General features: G+C 43.6%; 1 pseudogene; it reads right to left on the bottom strand.

The window, feature by feature from the left end:
- Positions 1 to 449: 449 nt before the first annotated feature.
- LOC147439074 (uncharacterized) lies at positions 450 to 14,808 on the bottom strand (annotated as a pseudogene).
- Positions 14,809 to 15,809: the final 1,001 nt, after the last annotated feature.

Here is a 15,809-nt window from a genome sequence, read left to right as displayed (position 1 = left end):
AGCGGCACATTTTTCTTGAGTAGCTTTTGAAAGTTCAGCCAAGTCAATGTTGTAACCAAACCGCAGCTGCTCCATCGCGTACAATGTAATTCCTTCAGTTTTTGTGTCGAGGAGTTGTTGTGCTTCAACATTACGCAACATACTCTCATCATCCTCGTACTAGATATCAAGCTCTTCAAGTATTTGCTTCATGAGACCTGCAGGATGTAGGAGCAAGCTTGTTAGCACGACAGATAGAAGGCATTATATTTTCCTTTTCTAATAGTACCTGTTGTCATCCTTTCTGTGTTTGGTGTGGCCATCGTTTGGTCTAGAGCTTTATATCTTGCATTGCACTTATTCATGAAGTTGCGACGTTCTTGAAAAGTATGGAACCCCTCAATATACGCATGGGGTTCTCACCTGCTGAGTTTGCCAATCTCATTTGCTTAGTCGTGAGGTAAAATCTCTTAGGTTGTATCGCTGGTTGCGTTTCCTTTGCGTTGTTCGTGTATTGCTTGAAGAGCTGCACAGTAAAACGAGTGATTGATTTGCATGTGTATACACAGGTAGATGCAAGATCAAAGAAGCATGCAAAATGTACCGTGTTGTGATCCATTGTTTGATTCAGTTTCCTGCACATAAAAAAATTTATTTTGATGACCTCTTGCAGTATTTCTGAAGCATAAGATCTGACAAACGTTTAAACACAAATGAATGAAGTGAAAAAGGGAAGAGCATTAAATTTACAAAAGGTGGATAAGAGTGAGCAGGGGTGATAGGGAAGGTGTCTCAGCAGTGCAACATATTGAACATGAGAAGTCCACAAAAGAGAAGACAAGCAGTTAAACAAAACTTCCTGCTTTATATAGAAGGCAGTTACGACGATTTCATCTGTTTAATAGAAACAGGAATTGATACTGAAGAGGGCGTAGGAAACATTCCCGGCTAGAAGTTCAAAAATCTAGATGGTGTGAACATCTCTGGCGTAGGTAGCTCTAGTAAATGTAGTCGAGTTCGCTCAGTGACGCGTGATAACATCACGTATAGAAGGCCAGGGGCGAAAACTTCTTTTACAATGAGCAAGACGTTGGAGTTGATTGTTGGGCCTTGGGACTTGTGTCCAGTCATAGCGTAGGCGAGAGCTAGTGGGAATGTGGATTTATGGTACCAGTGCCCATCGAATGTCCGTCTACTATGCTTTGATCGTCGAAGTGTAAGTTCCTGTTTGGATGTGTCGAGTGTGACTTTGATTGCTTTGACGCCTCCTTCATCTTGGAGGATTTCATCTACGCGACATAGTGATCCATTGGCTGCTCCAATTGTTAAGTCTATGTTCTCTGTTATCAGCGCCTTTGCTCCTTCTACTATTCTGTCAATTGCGTGGAAGTCGGGATCTTCAAGCCATGCTTGGAGCTCAGGGACGTTGTGTGCGTTTGTCTTGAGGCCGATTTGGATGATGTGACTATGGCGATTGAAGTGTTCGAAGAGAAGGTTATTATAATATCGAGCATCACTCTTGTGTGTGCAAATGATTGTCATATTCCTATCCATGTGTTGCTCTATTTGATCCTGCGTTATGATGTGATCACCGAGCGCATCGTGGATCTCTTTCTTTGTGGGGAGCCTGACTCTTATTGTATTGAGGAACTCTATGAAAGAGATATCTTTTGCATGGCGCACTGAGCAAGACATAATGTACGTAGTAGGAGTGGACCAATAAGTGGATCTTGTGATGTGGCATGAGTAGCAATGATCACTTTGATGCCTGCATACCGGCGACAACTGTGCCAAATCACCGAACAAGAAGAGCTTTTTATCTTTGAATGGGTCTAGCAGTGTGCCGTTGGTGACATTCACAATTTGTCGTACTATGAGATCAAAAGTTTTCTTTGTCAACATAGAAATCTCATCTATGATAATCGTGTCTGCTTCTTTGATACTGACGTATCTGTCATCAGTTTCGGAGATTGACAGGGGATACTGCTGTGTGCGCACTGGTATCTTGAATTGGTAATGGACAATTGTTGCGATGCTGCTTAACCTCGTGGCCGCTGCACCAGTCGAAGCAGCGAGTGTGACATTTTTCCCTTGCATTATGAGTTGGCTTGTGATATATCTTATGAGGAAGCTTTTGCCACTGCCAGGAGTGCCTGTGATCACATGCAGACCACCCTTTGTTGTTGTGAGCTTCTTGTAGATCTCTGCTTGTTCAGATGTCAGTGACACGTTCTGGACGTTTTGAAGCTCGTTTAGAAGGGCAGAGATTCGAGAAGTCGTGTCCTGTTGCTCGTAGTCTGTTTGCACATCTGGAGATTGAAATGAGGTAGCCTTTGTTGAGGATGTCTTCTGTAGTATCATGTTGTGAAATTGGTGTGTTTGATCTGTCGTGAGCATATTTCGTTGTGTATACTCTGTGATGTACATCTCAAGGTCCTCATCTGTCAGTATCAAATTTCTAAGTTTGCACTCAAGATAGTATGACCTGGACGTGTTCTCCGGTGAGAGCAGCTGGGATTCGTTTCTAAAGGTGATCCTCTTTAGCAGCACGTTGTAAAAGAAAGCCTCCAGATGATGCCCTGGGTGGAAGTCTGTGAAACTGACCAGTCGGTGTTGCCGCTCCAGCGATTGGCCGTAGGTGTTCGCCTCTGAAATACTTTTTTTTTCTCCTTTTTTCCCCTTCGTCACTGTGTAATTCTTGTGGAAGTCGTAGAACGTAAGATTCTCTAGACTTTGTGGTCGTCCGCCGTACAGATCGACAGGGTGCAGCACGACATCATTGTTGTGAGAAATGATCCGTTGTCGTAGTGCCGGGGGTGATGAGTAGACGTATTGGACAGTGTCACTCTTTGAAATGATTGGGATTTGCAAACAATTTAATGCCACTTCTGTTGCTGAGATAGGCTTCGACAGTAAAGAGGTTGAGATCAGCTTCAATTTCACAGTGTCAAGGCCACCTAGGCCTAAGCGCTCTGCATCTTCTGGGCGGATGTTGAGATGGCCCATTGGTTCAGTTTTGAGTGCATACTTCAGGAGGTAATAGGACAATGATGAATTGGTGACCCGCTGTATATTCAAATGTGCACCCCATAGCAGAAGCAGTGTAGGGTGGTATGGTACGACATTTCTGTCTTCATGCCGGGGCCTGAAGTATTGCCATCTGTGATTTTGTTCGTTGAAGACTGGGTTCGGATTTGGCTGCGCATGAAATGGAAAACCGTGTTTACATACTCCATCTCTTTGACCGTGGTAACAACTTGTACGACACTTGTGAAGTTGTTTCCTGAGCATGAGTTGTCGGAGGCGGCTCACTTCTGGCAAAACCATAGTGCTGGTTTCTGGCGGGATGTATGCAGTTATCTCAGTAGATAGTTGCTCTTTGTCTTCTTCATGCATCCACAGTATGACATGAGCATGCAGTGATCCTCTATTTTGGACCTCATATCTAACCAAGTGGTGTTGCACACGGCCCAACACACCTTTCGCAAGTATATATTTGGACATAATCATTTGGAAGGTGAGGGCGCATTCAACCGGGCAGTCTGTCCAAGTGAAGGAGGCGTTCAAATGACGTGCAATTAGCTCGATCGTGTCAATCTCAGGCCATCTTGTTTCTGTGACCTCATCGGCAGTGAAAGTCAAGAAGAAATCAGGCATTCCCCATTCGTCCACCATTGCTATCAAGTCATTTAGGTTCTTGCGGTGCCATGAGCAGGAGCCTGGCATGCTGAAAGGGGTGCTGTACCAAAGCACATGTCTCACAGTGTCCTCGTCAGTTGCTGTACGATTGGACTTCTTGTAGTTGTCATGTCCCTTTGCAACAAGATCGTGTGTGTATTGTTAGCCAACATAAGAGCCTGCTTTACTTGGTACATTATGAGCAAGTATGGCTTGTACAGGGTGTAAACGGAGAACAAAGTCGATGCACGTATCTTTACATATATACTGAAGTTGATTTTACCATCATATTGGCCTTTCCCGAAAGGAAATAGGAATGGAAACGCTGCCGTCTCTATTGTGATGTCGTTCACGGAGCTTGATGCGGCAGGCATGCCGTTGGGCTTGAAAGTAATTGTTCTCTCAAGCAATTGTTGACGGCCATGGAGCTGCAGAGAAGCAAATTCGTAAGTATCGCTAGCATTGAATGCTCTTCTCCTGGCTGGTTCAACGATGTTTTCGATGATACCAAACATCATGTAATGGAATTTGCCTATTCAATTTGAGTGTAGCGGAATTTAATGAGAGTACTTTCAAGAAATGATTTTGTGAGCATAGCGGGTTGACATAATTGAAGATAGCAACATAATCATAGTAATTAGTTAACTTGGCATAGACAATACTTTTGCAAGAGAGAGAATTTAGAGAACATGACAACAGTTGAGGACCGGATTTATGTGGAGCCGGTCCCCCCTCCAATAGGCATTTGTATTATGATTTCTCCCATAAAGAGAGACTTGTTACAATACATTCTTTGTGTTCCTTGTGACCTAGGTGAAGCAATGAAGATGGAAAGCTTCATGCATCACCATCATAGCATAACCTAAACTTGAAGAAAGCTTTAACTATACCAAGCCTCAGTCCCAAGACCTCAAACACCTTCGAAGGTGGAGAGAGCTAGCAGGGAATGAGGGTAGGGAAGAGGAAGAAGAAACATTTCATACGAGAAAGAGCTAGTTCCTCACTTATCATAACTCTTGTGCTAGCATACATAATAGCATAGTAATGAAGAAGAAATAGATGGCAAGCTCAAGCATTGAAGCATGGCTCTTGGATGGATTTGCACTCCATAGCCAAGAGTGTTGGTGTAGGCTCTCGACCTCTACTTGCTTGGAGAAGGAGAGGGAGTTCTTGCACTTTGCATAGTACACAATGAGAGTGTTTGTGAGTGTGTGTGGGTGAGTATACCCCCTAAGCACCCCCCTAGCTTGCTTGGGTCGACCCCCCCTTGTAGCTCATGCTTGAAGCTCATTGGACCCCTCCAGGTCTAGCCAATCACAAGCAGGAGCCATTACAAGCAACATGGGTAGCCTTGGGACAAGTGTCCCCCTTTCCCCTTTGAGAGAGAGGACTTGATAAATGCAAAGTCAATTAATTAAATATCCTAAATTATCATTGGACCCCTTGGGTGGCCAACCAATAGGCTTCAGGCACACCATGAGGGCAACATGAGGAGGAACTTGACAAGTGTCCTTGCTGCCTCTTCAAGCTGGGGCTTCCATTGTGAGTGTCAGTGTGTGTTCTCTCTCTAATCCCTAGGAAAAGGGATCGCCCCCCCTCTTGTAGGGATGCTTTTGACTTTAGGAGCTCAAGCACCTTAGTCATCAATCATGACAAAGCACTTGGACTAGGGGGTATTCCCACAAGCATCTCAGGCAAGCATGTCAAGGCACCTCAAGCACCTTAACCAAGCGGCAAGTCAAGCACCTCAAGCATGGAGTAAGTCAAGCACCTCAAGCACCTCAAGCAGGACAAACACCTCGAGCTTGGGCCGGGTTCCCACCTCAAGCTCAGCCCTAGCTTACCTAAGGTCAAAGGACTTTTACACACATTATTGGAGGTCTTCAATGAAGCTAACCCTAAGGTCTTATGCTCCATTGGTTAGCCTTGCTCTTGATAGACCATCTCCCATTTGGGCCCCTTTACTATTGGCCCCGTGTTGAGATAGATCTATAAGCACATATCTATATCTTAACACTTGTTCCCGATTATTCTCCCACATTAAGTGATCAATTTAATATGAGAAAATCATTTGGGTTGGTTAGATATTAGATTTTATGACATTACCTCTCTCTTGAAATCATAGTCGTCCTTGACTATGAGGTAGAAGAGATAAAGGCTTAGTCATTAGTCAATCGTACTTAGCGGGTAGAGGATCCCTTTTTTACCCTACGACATCTTTCCAAGATGGATGACTAATCCATTTGGTTCTTGGGAGACATAGCTGCCGCAAGCATGTCTGCTCTTTAGTCCATTTCATTCTCCCAAAGTAGAGTGACAAATTCTACTTGGTGTTTGAGAGACGTCGTCATCACAAACATGATTCTAAGCATGCATACTAGTTAAATTTGTGCACAATTAAAAAGAGGATTAGTCTTATAAGACAAAAACATGAGTCATTTAAAAGAGAGTTGTACATTTGCTTACTCTAATGTAGCATTGTAAGCATTGACAAGGTTCATACTATCCTTAAGTTGTACTCCTTGCATCCATTTAGCATCTTCAAAAGGATAATTTTTGAACTTAATAAGATACCGTCGGATTATCTTACCATGTCGTAGTACCTTGTCTTCATGCCGAAGGACAGCTTCGGGTTGTAGTATCTCTTCTTGGTCTTCAACTTCGGGAGGGTCTTCAATAATTGGTTCAGTTGGTGGCTCTCCTTTGTAGGGCTTAAGTAGTCTTACATGAAAGGCATTGTGTTTAAGCCAATGGTTGGGCAACTTGAGTTGATAAGCCGTCTCATTGATGGGCTTCAAGATTTGGAAAGGACCATAGTATCTTTTTGCTAGTTTAGCATAATACTTTTGATGGCCCGTAGTATTTTTGCCCGTCGTTTGCCTTAATCGAGCCTTAGGAAACTTGAGTAAGACCCAATCATTTTCTTTGAACATTAAGGCTCTTCTGTGCTTATCAGCAGCAGCTTTTTGCCTTTGTTGAGATATGGCTATAGCCTCCCTAATCTTTTGAAAAGATTCTTGTAGGTCACGGCTATACTCATCGGCGGCGAAGATCTTCCCATGTACTTTGAGTAGCAAGGGACTTTTAGGTCTTCCCTCTATGATCTCGAAAGGTGCTTTCCCCATAGAAGTATGTACAGTATTATTGTAGGCATACTCTACTAGAGGTAAATACTTTTCCCATTGTGAGCGTTGATCTACTTCGGTAACATAAGTCTTGAGTAGATCGAGTATCGTAAGATTGGCTATCTCACTTTGGCCATCCGTTTGTGGGTGATAGGCCGAAGAGAAATTCAATCTTGTTCCTGGATTTTCAAAGAGACCTTTCCAGAAATTACTGGTCATTCTAGGATCTCTATCTGACACGATGGATGTGGGTAATCCATGGTGCTTGAAAATCTGTGATATGAAGAGAGTTGCCATTTGATGTGCCTTAATAGTCTTTTTGACAAGAATAAAATGTGCTTGCTTGCTAAACCTGTCGACTATTGTCCATATTCCTGTATTCCCACGGAGAAGATAACCATCCTGCAAGGTGAATGGTTCCTCTTTCTTCCCCAAAGCAAGGGCTGACATTATGTCTCTAAAGTCAGGGTCAGTAGCATACTCATCTATCATAGATGATAGATCATTGTGAGTAGCTATAGACACCGCATTAACTTTTGGTCGTCGTGAAAGTGCATCGGCAACTTGATTGTGCTTACCAGCTATGTGAGCAATATGAAAATTAAATTGCGAAAGAAAATTTTCCCACCTCATTTGTTTGTCAGAAAGCTTGGTTTGCGTCATGAAATACTTGAGACTTTGGTGGTCGGTTCGTAGGATAAATGGAGTCCCTAATAGGTAGTGCTTCCACGTGTCTAGGGCATGTAGAACAGCTAAAAGCTCTTTCTCATAAATTCCCAAGACTCGTTCATCACTATTGAGACTTCGGCTCTCATATGCTATGGCATGCCCTTCTTGAAGCAAAACCGCTCCAAGGCAATCACCACAAGCATCACATTGGACCTCAAATGGTTTTGAGAGATCCGGAAGCACGAGGACTGGTTGGGAAGTAAGCTTCTCTTTGAGTTTTTCAAAGCATTTTACTCCTTAGCAGTCCATACAAACTTAACGTTCTTCTTTGTTAAGTCGTGTAGTGGTCCTGCTACTTGAGAGAATTTTGCTATGAAGCGTCTATAGTATGCACACATACCAATAAAGCTTCTTAGCTCATGTAGATTCCTTGGGTTAGGCCATGATTTTATTACCTCTAACTTTGATGGATCCATACGAATACCATCGTGAGAGATAATATGACCTAGATATTGAATCTCTTGAAGGAAGAATTCACTTTTCTTTTGGTTGAGAAAAAGTTTGTTCTCCCTCAAGGCTTGAAAAATCACTTGGAGATGTTGCTTATGTTCCTCCAAAGACTTGGAGTAGATGATGATATCATCAAAGAACACTCCAGTGAATTTATGATATGGTCTAAAAATTTTCTCCATGAGACGATTGAAAGTAGCTGGTGCATTAGTCAAGCCAAAAGGCATGACTAGATATTCATAAAGACCAAATGTTGTGCGAAACGCGGTCTTTAGGATATCTTCATCCACTATTCTTATTTGATGATAGCCACTCTTAAAGTCAATCCTACTGAAGTAGGTAGAGCCTTGTAGCTTATCAAGCAGATCTTCTACCCGAGGCACGGGAAATCTGTTTTTGATAGTGATATGGTTTAGTGCTCGATAGTCCACACACATACGGTATGTACCTTCTTTCTTTTGCACTAAAAGGACTGGAGAACAAAAGGGAGAGGAACTAGGATTCACCATCCCTTTGTCTACCAATTCCTGTACTTGCCTCATAATCTCCTCTTGTTGAGCTTGTGAAACTCGATAAGGAGGTTTGTTAGGCGGTGAGCTTCCTGGAAGGAGCTCAATACGATGGTCATCATCCCCTCGTTTTGGAGGTAGGTCCATAGGGATATCATCGATGAACACATCTTGGAATCCTTTTAGAAAAGTAGACAAGTCTAACTCTTCTTGATTCCTATCATTTTCATTTGATGAAACATTATTAGCTTTTAGAGACTCTTTGACATAAATCATGTACGCAGAAACTGAGCTCTTCATTGATTTATCAAAAGAAAGAGGATTTACAAGTGGAATAGTGCGACCACGCTCACTAGCATCTATATACATGTTCTTTCCCCTGTAGGTGAAGTAAATTCTCCTTTCAGGGAACTTCATGTTGGCAGCCATGCGATCAAACCATGGTGCCCCTAGGATAACATCCTGATGTTGGAGAGGAGAGATGAAGAAGTCTTCTTTGTCGACATAGCTTTGGACATGAAGCCTCAACTTCCCAATCAAGGGAGTAACGGAGGCTTGTTGTCCCTTGAAAGCTGCATCAGCTGTTACTATATCTCCCATCTCAAAAGCTTGAATGCCCAACTTGGTGGCCAACTCTATTGATATGAAGTTGAGAGTAGAGCCAGGGTCAAACAAGATGAAGGCATCATGCTCTCTTACCTTTCCCCAAGCATAGGAGAGTGATGATCCTTTGCAATGAGCATCCTCTTTTGGAGCTTCGATGGTGGAAGCCCTAGGAGTCTCATTGTGAGTATTCTTCTTGGGGCAAGAACGATAGCCATGTCCTTGCTCCCCACACTTGAAACATTTATGGTCCTTGCGAAAAGCTTCAAGCTCTTCAGGAGAGAGTTTGTTTTTACCTTTGTAAACTCCCTTCTCCTTGGACCGATTGTTGTTGTTGTTATTGTTGTTGTTGGAAGTGCCTTGGGAATTATTTTGAGCATTGGATTTCCCCTTTGCATCATTTTTATCTTTGTTTTCCATGGGCTTGACATTACGTCTAGCCCCTTGATGGAAATTGATGCGTGAAGCAACCATGGTGTGATGGATTACTTCGGTAATAGTACCAGGCCGTTGAGAGTTGATGTATTCGGCCATCTCTTCAAGTAATCCCGCACAGAATTGTTGTCTTTGCTCGGCAAAGTCTATCTTTTGAAAGACAGTAGCTTTGAGATATAAATCCCAAAACTTGTCTACATACTTGTTGATAGACTCATGAGAGAGAAGCTTCAAGCCGCGCCATTCGGTAAGAACTTTATCTTTAGTATCGCTTGGAAGAAATTGCTTCATGATGGAAACTCGTAGAGTTTTCCATACGAGTTTCCATGTCTTTGGGGCTTCTCCATTGCCACGAAGGCTAGCCCACCATTGACGAGCTGATTTTTGGAAGTGCATAGCTACATGGCGTAGCTTGGAGGACTCTGTGAAGCCCTCGTCCCCAAAGACCGCATCAAATTGCTGGATGAAGGCCAACACTTTATCGGTAGCACCAAAGGTGCCATCGTAGGTGAGAAAAGAGATACTCTTTCCTCCCTCCTTGAACTTCTTTAGCTTTTGTGACCTTCGCCATGCAGGAAATGATTTGCGATGTCCTCCCCTCTTGTATTCTCTAGGAGAATAGCCATAACTTTCATCGGAAGAGGAGGAAGGTGAAGAAGAAGGAGAAGAGGGTGACCTCTTCCTAGCCCTTTTCTTCCTTTGTTTCCTCTCTTGCCTTTCAGAGTGATGAGGAGAAGGACTATAGGTTGCTCTTTTACTCTTGGGAGGAGTAGGCGATCGTCTAGACCGCCGTCTTCGTGGAGCCACATCTTCAGAAGAACTTAGACTGTCATTGCTTTCTTTCTCTTTGGATTCCTCCTCTCGAATGGGAGAGAGTCTTCTTTTGGGGGTCTCTTCAAGAGGCCTCCTAAGCTCTCTCTCCTCTGGGAGAGGAACGGAAATTCCATAAGCACGAAGTTGTTGAGTAACTTCGGCTTGCAAAGCAGGGTTGCCCATAGCTTGCTGCAACCTAGTGACGAGATAACTCACACGCATGGGAGCATCATCATTAGCACCTTCATGTGCAAAATCAAAGCTATCAATGTTCATTCTACTCTCTTGATTATTGTCAGCCATGTTAACAAAATTTATGTTTATACTTAGTGTATGCTTTGGCAATACAAAACCTTAGTTGCCACTCCTCTTAGCCTTTGAAAATCGGCTCTTAAGTATCTACACCCACAGCTCAAAGTGGTTAATTACAGAGAGTAGAGGAGTAGGTCTAACATAGCAGAGTTGCCAAGGGCTAGATCCTTTCGGACTTCTTATGGCTCAATAATGGTAAAGCCGTAGGCAAGTCTAAAAAGACTCCATTATTAAGTCCAAAGCTCCCGAGGTGTGCACCATCCCCCACATAGTGGGCTTAACAAAACCGATATTAGATCCCAGTTCCACTTACTCTATTATAATTAACAACATCAAACATTTGTAGGCTACTTAAGGACCTCTCTTCTTAAGCAAGAAAAGAGAAACCAAATGCTCTGATACCAATGTAATGGAATTTGCCTATTCAATTTGAGAGTAGCGGAATTTAATGAGAGTACTTTCAAGAAATGATTTTGTGAGCATAGCGGGTTGACATAATTGAAGATAGCAACATAATCATAGCAATTAGTTAACTTGGCATAGACAATACTTTTGCAAGAGAGAGAATTTACAGAACATGACAACAGTTGAGGACCGGATTTATGTGGAGCCGGTCCCCCCTCCAATAGGCATTTGTATTATGATTTCTCCCATAAAGAGAGACTTGTTACAATACATTCTTTGTGTTCCTTGTGACCTAGGTGAAGCAATGAAGATGGAAAGCTTCATGCATCACCATCATAGCATAACCTAAACTTGAAGAAAGCTTTAACTATACCAAGCCTCAGTCCCAAGACCTCAAACACCTTCGAAGGTAGAGAGAGCTAGCAGGGAATGAGGGTAGGGAAGAGGAAGAAGAAACATTTCATACGAGAAAGAGCTAGTTCCTCACTTATCATAAATCTTGTGCTAGCATACATAATAGCATAGTAATGAAGAAGAAATAGATGGCAAGCTCAAGCATTGAAGCATGGCTCTTGGATAAATTTGCACTCCATAGCCAAGAGTGTTGGTGTAGGCTCTCAACCTCTACTTGCTTGGAGAAGGAGAGGGAGTTCTTGCACTTTGCATAGTACACAATGAGAGTGTTTGTGAGTATGTGTGGGTGATTATACCCCCTAAGCACCCCCCTAGCTTGCTTGGGTCGACCCCCCCTTGTAGCTCATGCTTGAAGCTCATTGGTCCCCTCTAGGTCTAGCCAATCACAAGCAGGAGCCATTACAAGCAACATGGGTAGCCTTGGGACAAGTGTCCCCCTTTCCCCTTTGAGAGAGAGGACTTGATAAATGCAAAATCAATTAATTAAATATCCTAAATTATCATTGGACCCCTTGGGTGGCCAACCAATAGGCTTCAGGCACACCATGAGGGCAACATGAGGAGGAACTTGATAAGTGTCCTTGCTGCCTCTTCAAGCTGGGGCTTCCCTTGTGAGTGTGAGTGTGTGTTCTCTCTCTAATCCCTAGGAAAAGGGCTCGCCCCCCCTCTTGTAGGGATGCTTTTGACTTTAGGAGCTCAAGCACCTTAGTCATCAAGCATGACAAAGCACTTGGACTAGGGGGTATTCCCACAAGCATCTCAGGCAAGCATGTCAAGGCACCTCAAGCACCTCAAGCATGGAGTAAGTCAAGCACCTCAAGCACCTTAATCAAGCACCTCAAGCAGGACAAACACCTCGAGCTTGGGCTGGATTCCCACCTCAAGCTCAGCCCTAGCTTACCTAAGGTCAAAGACTTTTACACACATTAGTGGAGGTCTTCAATGAAGCTAACCCTAAGGTCTTATGCTCCATTGGTTAGACTTGCTCTTGATAGACCTTCTCCCATTTGGGCCCCTTTACTATTGGCCCCGTGTTAAGATAGATCTATAAGCACATATCTATATCTTAACACTTGTTCCCGTTTATTCTCCCACATTATGTGATCAATTTAATATGAGAAAATCATTTGGGTTGGTTAGATATTAGATTTTATGACACATCAAACTTGTGTCAAGCTGCGCCATCAGTGCAAACGGTGCGTTGTCTTGTTGGTGCTGAATGATCTTTCTCACACTATCTTGAATTAGTATGCAGAGGCCAAGCTTCTTGTTCGGTCGTTCAGCCATTGACATGTACTTCTGTAGTACGAAGTTGTTCTCAAGATTGAATGCAAGTATGTATGCCACTTGTGATGTAGCTAGGTCTTGCTCTGTGAAGGTTGTTCTATGCTCTTTACTCCATGATAGCAGAGGGTTATCTAATATTAAACGTCTGTCTAGTGTACCACGTGCAATTGTTGTCACTGTTGAGATGGTGTTGATAGATATGTCAATGACGCTCAGTAGCTGTATGTGAAGCTGATTTCCGTTCAGTATTCTTCTTGTGTAGTCTGGAAGTAACGATACACAATATCTGCGACGTGCACTTGAGTTCTCACAAGCGGAGCACTGCACCCATTGTGTTTCTATTTGTGTAGCCTCTAAGCTGGATACCAGTAGACTGCTAGCAAACATTGCAACCGATGTCTCATCTGGAGCTTGAGTACAATGAAAAGAGGCACTTCTTTGGATGAAAACTACACCACAAACGAAGCATATACTTAAAGGTCTGAATGTCGTTGCTATTTTTGAACTCCATCGGTGTACTAAATTGACGATATCAATCCATGATTGTGAGCATGGTAGAAATCTAGCCTTCTTCTTGATTGAAGTGCGATGTCTCGCTTTCGATTTGCTGAGGTGTATCCTACGCTTTCGGTGATGGTCCATTGAAGGCTTCAGCCGGACTCAATCTTAATGGTTCAATGCGATCAAAACCTTGTGATATTTAGTTACTAGTCACGGCTAAGCAACGCATAGTTCAAGTGTTTGAAACAACTATGTACCTGGTGCTAGATTGCGTTGTTGTGGGGTTTCGGACTGAGAAGAGGCAAGCGGTAGCTAATTTCTTGAATGTCCCTTGCAAAGAATAAGTACGAAGCGTTAGAAAATTAATAGCACAATGTTTAGGTTCTGAGAGTAATCTCATTATTTGTATGTGTTCTTTATCTCTTATGTTATAAAAAAAAAAGAAAATGTGCTGGTGTCCCTGCACAGGGGAGTTTGCACAGTCCTCCCCAATTTTTATAATACGAGGGAACGTGCCATTCCCACAGCAGCATGCAATTTTCGGTGTGTTCCTTTTTACTGTGTCCTCAACGTTCAAGATTAAAATGTGGCACTTTGTACTCACCGCACGTTGGAATATGTCGCCGTTGCAAATGTAGAGGAGTTGCGTCCAAGTTTCTCTTGATCTGTCTGCAATGAAACACGGTAGAGTTAGGCCATTAGTAGTTGCGCCTGCAGAAATGAGTTGAGTAAAGTAGTTGAAGGTGGACATACACACATAGCTGCTATAATTGCTAGTGAGACCCCTTTATCCTCAGCATGGACACCCCCTACCCGTGCATAATAACTCTCCCCTCCTAGACGTTGCACAAGGTGGACATGGTCTCAAAACATCAAATTAGTTATCCATGCAAGATGCACTAGCAAGTAATGAAGATCTACAGCACAATTGGCAGCATTGTGAAACGAGGAATCACCAACCAAACAATTAGAGTTGATAAGAGGGATTTGCTAGTAGTGTTGTCCGCTGTGACTAGCCTTGGTCTGCTAACGCCATCTGTGTACTCCATGGCCCTCAAGGTCCTCCAACTACTCTTACCGACAACATGCAGTAGATCGTATTGCCCCAACGCTACTACCACACCCTGCATCATCGCCACAAACCCTGGAGCATTGAGTTTTAGGGCACCACGGCTCTGTCTAGTGGGTATGGTGGGCCAAGGTGGGCTCGGCAAAGAGACGCTCTTGGCTCACATTTTAGAAGAGATGCAACAATCGCAATGTGCATTCAATCATGTGGCACATGTGGAATTTGTGAATGAAAGCCCTGATAGTATGGGGATCAGAGAGACGCAATCATCCCTGTTGTGGCAATTAGGAGGTCAAGCCACATACTTCCAAAGTGTGCTGGCAGGGAAAGGAAGGTTGGAAACTCTACAAACATCAGGAGCATCTGTATGCATCGCCATCGACAATGTCTGGAGAGCACAAGACTTGAAAGATCTGCTTCCTGCAAGATTTTCAACTCTTCTGCCATCACTCCATATTTGCATCATAATCACATCATGAGAGACGAGTACAGGGGACATGCTGAGTTCTCACTGAGGGGAAATCCTCAGGTTCTGACATTCAAGCACCATATCTGCAGAGCCACGTGCACTCAAAAAAGAGGCGATTCCCCTCTGACTGCATCGTATCAATTCCATGTACGTGGCAACAAGATCAGCAAACATCTTGCATTTGATATATGATGATTGCCTCAGACAAACAAATTACCCATAGCTACTGAGAAAATCGATCTCGCAAATACATAGCAGCACACTAGGAGTTCATGTTAAGGCCGATCAGAGTCACCCACTAGCATAAGTGAAGTGGTGTGACTTAACTTTCCACATTTGAGCAACAGAGACCAACATTAAATCTCAGAAAAGCAACACACATACATACTTTGGAACTTGCATACATATACGTTATTGTATGCACAAAGACTCGCAAGCATCCAGCCATATCCAAACTTGTCAAAAACGACGACGTCTCGTGATGAATCAGATGTATCCAATGCAAAATTGCTCAAGAGATTTTACAACAGACTTGTAGGCAGTCAATTTCGCTACCAGATCTGCTTCTGATGCAGATCCTTACAACCTTACAAAATTATGACTAAAACCAAGAAAAGAGGCCTTAATAGCTAAGCAACAGATCGAGATGCATAGATCTTGCCTACAACGTGGAGGAGTGCGACAGCTGCAATGAAGAAGACGCTCATGCCGAGGACGAAGGTGGGGTTCATCTTGAAGCCAGGGGCGTCGTCTGTGTAGAAACGCAGCATGTTGCTGCCGCCGGCGCTTCCATTGCCAAGGGACGTGCTGCTGGCACCGCTTCCCCCAACCCTTCTCCTGCGAGCTCCCACGGTTCCTCGTGGTCCAGCTTCTGCTGGCGCAGACATGGCTGATGAAGAAGGAGAAAGGAAAGGAGACGATCATGACGCTCCCACCTTCCATCCCGTTTTGTGGAACGTGGTGCTTCAGCCAGCGGGCGTAGAACTGCCCCAGACTGTGGAGCTTGTCTCTGGAGAAATCCTGCGCACTGT

The sequence above is a fragment of the Adiantum capillus-veneris genome, chromosome 16 (assembly GCF_014529385.1).
Source record: "Adiantum capillus-veneris isolate H3 chromosome 16, ASM1452938v2, whole genome shotgun sequence".
Lineage (NCBI taxonomy): Eukaryota > Viridiplantae > Streptophyta > Polypodiopsida > Polypodiales > Pteridaceae > Adiantum > Adiantum capillus-veneris.
This window is presented reverse-complemented; position numbering and strand designations above follow the sequence as displayed.